The 5,639-nt window shown below is 39.4% G+C and overlaps 1 pseudogene; it reads left to right on the top strand.

Moving 5' to 3' along the window:
• The first annotated feature begins 328 nt into the window (after window positions 1–328).
• LOC114220879 (ATP synthase F(0) complex subunit j, mitochondrial pseudogene) lies at window positions 329–500 on the top strand (annotated as a pseudogene).
• The last annotated feature ends 5,139 nt before the right edge of the window (window positions 501–5,639 follow it).

Genomic DNA, 5,639 nt, shown 5'->3' with positions numbered 1-5,639 from the left:
AAATTAATTCTTAAAAGAGATCTATGTACTTGGCATAAAGAACACTAAGCACTTAAATAAATTAAATTCTTAGAAATATAATAGAAAGTTAATCCAAATGAACTTCAGGTTCACGTGATTTAGGAAAAAAATTCAGTATTAAAGTTACTTTAAGCTTGTTGGTTTAATGAAAACAGCCATGTTTTTAGAGTTTTCAGCAGTAAATATAGTACTTTTATATTATCTCAGGCTTACTAAAGATTAAATGAGTTCATGTTATCTCAGAAAACTGTCAGCAAGAGAGAGAATTTAATATGATCGTTAGCTGTTCTGGAGGTTCTGGGTCAAGATGCTTCAAAGCCTTCTTAAAAAAGTTTGGATCCCCATGAAGCCCTACTATACTCAAATTTACCAGATTTGGGTAGGAATGGGTTGATGGGCATCATCATTTATAAAATCAGAAGTGCTGATAAAAGAAGTAAAGCTTTGAAAGTCCTACACCTGCTTGTGGTCATCATTAACCAGCTTTACTTGAAGTACACATCAGATGGACCATCAGTCTGGCTATAAGTGTCAGCAAGCTCTGTTAGATGGCAACACAGAGCATCGTTATACGCTTGTAGACATGTTTCCTTTCTGGCGTGAATAAATGCACCTGTGAAGTGCAAAAAAATCCTAGTAAGTGTAATTAAGGCTACTGGAAATAATAGGGGAAACATCTTATGCAAGGAAAGGAGGATGTGAGTGTTCAGTAAGAGAAGGTATGAAGAATAGAGATGGATTCTTGTTGAGGGAAAAGAAAATAATTTTGTCCTAAAGTGAGACTGTTTAGAGAGGAAAAACATAGGACAAAATCTGAATGTAAAAAAACAAAACAAAACAAAACAAACAAAAATGAGAAAACTTGTAGAACGTTTGTGAAGAGGAATCTTGGGAAAGAAATTTCATGTGTGGTCAAGCTAAATGAACTTCAAGGTTTAAGAAAAAAAACAACCTTTGGTATCGATAGTGTACTTACGTAAAACCAAAACTTAATTTTCTTTCATCTACTGAAAGGACAAGTTTTCTTGAATTGTTGGTCACATTTTTTAAAAAATTTTATTTATTTGAGAGAGACAGAGAAAGAGAGAGAGAACGAGTGGGGAGAGGGGCAGAGGGAGAGGGAGAAGCAGACTCCCCGCTGAGCAGGGAGCCCAATGTGGGACTCGATTCCAGGACCCTGGGATCATGACCTGAGCTGAAGGCAGACGCTTAACTGACTGAGCCACCCAGGCATCCCTGTTGGTCACCTTTTAATAAGAAATTGTAAACAGGGTTTTTCTTACCTTTTAAGTGATCTTTTTATCAAAATAGTTTTCTGTATTTGTTGTCCAAATCAGGTCTTTGACTGCCTTAAATCTAGTAGAATTCACAATATTGAAAGAGCTAAGTTTTGCTCAGAACTTGTAATCTTCTGTATTTGCCCATGGAGTCTTTAGTTGTCCCTATGGTTAAATGGATAACTAAGTATTGTTTCACAGTGACCTATGATGCTATTTGACCAAGTGTTTTGAAACTTTTTAATATTTTTGACAAACTGCCCCCAAATCAAATTCTAAATACAGTCTTTTCTAGTCAAACTGACGTTTGGATTTTCCAGAGAGTCCCTGGAGCATCTCAAAAGATTTGTTCTCTCTTCTTATGAAAAGGGAGGTGTTAAACTAATTAGGCTAATTTGCTATGTTAAATTATATGGGAAGCACTGTCGAATAGGAAGTAATACCAAGCCTTCCTTATGTTTTATTTGTGTAGGTATATGTTATAGGCATCTCAGAAATTGTGTGAAATTCTTGGAAGTCCTACAGTAATGTTATCAGTCATAATTCTAATTCTTATCTTCAAATGTTGCATGTTACAGAAATAAGCAATTTTCTTGTCAATTCCATTATATTGAACTCTCATCAAATGTTTAAAAATAAGCATCTTTAAGTCTTTTCACAGGTAGTTACTGCTTTACTCTAAAGCTTTTATATGTGTTCCTGCAAAAGTATCTGATCTTTGAAGAGATTCACAGAGAGGCCTTTTTTGACAAATACAGGTTTCTGATAACTTTAAGATCATAAAACGGGACTGGATAAGAATTTCCAGAACTAGTGGACAAACTAGACTCGAGCAGAACAAGTATTAATTATAGGGGACTAAATGAACTAAGGAGGGTGATTATAATTACTATGACTCTTTGTAATATTGCTGCTTCCTTGATGCTTTGGTTTTTTTCAGCTTAAGGAATACTTTTTCTTAAGTTATCTATAACTTACAGCAATTTGATAAAGTATATCTTTGTAAAGAAAGATAAGAATGTTTATTTTTTTTCCCTACCTGGTCCTTCCAGGATTTGGAAACTCTTGAGTATTCTTTTCATGACATTATAGTTATTTACATAAGTTCAATAAAAATCTGTTCTCCTTATAACAGGACACAATCAGAGACACTGGCTATATGCCAAGGCTTTGACTGGAATGGTGTTGCAGGTAAATCTGATGGCCAGTCCTCGGTGTGACTTCCTGGCCTCAGAGCCTAGGATAGTTCAGTCTGAGACTCCTTATGAAAAGTTCTAGCAAAGCAGTCTTAAAAAGAACTTACATGGTTAGTCATTATTTTCACTACATGTATGTGAATAACCAGGACAAATTTAATGCAAACAAATGAGTTTTACTGTGATTATCTTTGGTAAAATATGGGGATACTTATAAGGAGAAAAATTGTGTTTGCACCTTTGTCTATATTAGATTCTAGTCCTATTAATTGTCTTTGAGGTTTTGTTATACACCTGTAAACTGGACTGGATCCTGAATTCTTCTAGTTTCCTCAACTCTCTGGCTACGACTCTCCAAACTAACGTTTCCAGGTTTGTCCCACTCTTCTGATTTGGAATCACTAAGAACAAAGACTGCTCCTAAATCTTGGAGGGCACTATACCAGGTCTTTTTCATTACTGAGATGGCAGCCAAACTTCAGGGACTTGAACCTTGACTACACATCTCATACCCAAAGGCGGCCTGTTAGATGGATAACAAGCATGGTATCTATTTTTTCCATCAGAGCCCTTAATATAGGAATCATAGTTATTTTAAATTCTCTGCCTGATAATTTGAACATCTCTGTGATATCTGAGTGTGGGTCTAATGGTACTTTGTCTCCTCAGACTGTGTTTTCTCTTGATTTTTGGCATGCTCTGTAAGTTTTTGTTGAAAGCTGAGCATATTTTATTTGGTCATAGAAACTGGGTTAAATAGGTTTTTGGTGTGAGGGTTGATGTTAATCTGGTTAGGAGCTGGGCTGTGTCCAATGTTCTCTGTGGCCATAAGTGCCAAAGACTTCAAATCCCTCTGGGGTCCTTGTTTCTGTCTCCCTTGTAATCTTTGGGTTTCCCTAAGTATTTCTTTTCAGAGAGAGCACCTGTGTCTTGCAGCACTGCAATCTACCGTTATGCTGAGTCTCTGTAGGTGTATAGTACGGAGTGGACAGCATTCTATAAACTTCTGATTAGACCTTAGCCTTCTAGTGGACTTGTTTCCCAATGCTGTAACCTTCACAAATGTTTGTCCAGAGGTAATAATTCACTTCTCGAAGTGAAATACTAAAATACCTTTCACATACAGGTTAGAAAGTTCAGTATAAAAGTAAGATAAAGAGATTTCAGTAGTACCACACACATTGCCACAAACTGGAAGTTCAAGGTCAGAATTTAGTTAGGGGACATAGTAGAGACAGGTGCTTATTGAGTGCATAACAAACCTGACATTAGGCATTTTATAATTGCCACCTTAATCCCTACAACAGTTATATGAGGAATTACAGCCATTGGCAGAACTAGAAAAGCGTTTCAGAAAGTTCAAATCACTTGACCTAAGCTGCATAGCTAAGCTGATTTGTATCCCCAGCTGTGACTTGGGAGAGCCTGTGACGAAGATGACGAATGCCCATTTTCCCACTCTTACGGTTATTAGATGGGAGTCATGACTGCTGTAGGAAAAACTACAGTCCCCAGTCTCACTTGCATCTGACCCATAATGTTTGAAGAAAGTGTTGTGTGGCTGCTTCTAGAAATATTCTTAAAAGGCAAATTGGTGCCTTTGTCTTTGTCCTTTCCTACTTCTGCTGCCTGAGAAGTGGCCATGATGGCAGCCATCTTGCTGATAATAATGGATGGAGCCCAGGAGGAGGAGCAATGGATGTGGTTAGAAGTCCCGGGGGTGGGGGTGATCTACACATCGAGGATTCCAAGGACAGAAACTTGAAGAACATTAATAATTTGAGGAGTGGGCAGCAGAAGAGGCCCGTAGGCAGACGATACCAAGAACAAGGACAGAGAGGTTAATAATATCAGTCCTAAGAAATAAAATAAGATGCAGAGTGAAATCCCCAGGGATCTTTTCAGAGAAATTGCTGTGACCTGTTGGAGGTGGAAGCTGGGAGGCTTAGGAACCAATGTGAGGAGAGGAGATGGACAAATTCCTTTAGGCTGTATTTTATTTTATTTATTTATTTATTTATTTATTTATTTATTTATTTATTTATTTTTAAAGATTTTATTTATTTATTTTGAGAGAGAGAGAATGAGAGACAGAGAGCATGAGAGGGAAGAGGCTCAGAGGGAGAAGCAGACTCCCTGCTGAGAGGGAGCCCGATGTGGGACTCGATCCCGGGACTCCAGGATCATGACCTGAGCCGAAGGCAGTCGCTTAACCAACTGAGCCACCCAGGCGCCCCTAGGCTGTATTTTAGATGATGTTACTGATGAAGAGAGATTTACTGCCATAGTGGGATGGAGGTTTTTGTAAAGTTAGTTTATTTTTGCTAGTTTTCAGTTTTGCACAGTGTTTAGTGTACTTATAGGATGCAGGGAGCAACTCGGAGGTGGAGAGGTTGAGGTGTGGGAGGGGGTGCCTCTCAGAAAGCCCTGGAAGGCCCTGGAAGGAGGAGGGCACAGGCCACAGGGTCAGCCAGAGCAGGGAGGTGAAGGCAGAGAGAAATGCCTCTGAAGATAATTGGTTTGGGTTGCTGAAGGAATTTGTCCTTATCAGCTTTAATTTTCTTGGTGAGGTAAGAGAGGTTACCCTTGGGAAAGAGTGGATGATGGGATGGGTTGTGGTGAACTTGAGAAGAAAGCACAGAAAGGCCACTAGGGGGAAGAGAAGGAGCCAAGGGGGACAGGTCTGCCAGGCTTCGAGTGGAGGCCCTGTGGGCTATCAAGGCTAGCTTCTGGAAACAGCAAGGATGAAGACAATATGAGGCTAACCAGTGAAGCTCAAGCCTTGAAGCTGGAACTGAGGACACTAAGCTGAAAGGTCTTACCTCTACCATCACTGCTTTAGTTAGTGCTGGCCCATAGGAAGGGGGTCCAGGTGCGAGCACACTCACAGTTACCATCCTACAAGCAGCCTCCCCAAGGGCTGATGACCAATGACTAGTGCGCTTGTTACTGGCTTGGTCTCCAAGTTGATAGCAAACTTATGAGGAAGAAAAAAAAAAAAAAGAAAAGAAAAAGAAAAAGGAATCCAGGCCATGAATGGGAATTTCAGTGGCTCAGCCATGGCCCGCAAACTGACAGCAAAGGGAATTTGTTCAGCAGCTTGGGAGGGAAGTGAGCTGGGGATGTTTGAATAAATCCCAAACAG

Source organism: Eumetopias jubatus, unplaced genomic scaffold (genome assembly GCF_037043125.1).
Source record: "Eumetopias jubatus isolate StellerSeaLion01/CBP00866 unplaced genomic scaffold, mEumJub1_p1.0 scaffold_4, whole genome shotgun sequence".
Classification (NCBI taxonomy): Eukaryota; Metazoa; Chordata; class Mammalia; order Carnivora; family Otariidae; genus Eumetopias; species Eumetopias jubatus.
Note: the sequence above shows the minus strand (reverse complement) of the source record. Positions and strands in the feature narration are given on the sequence as shown.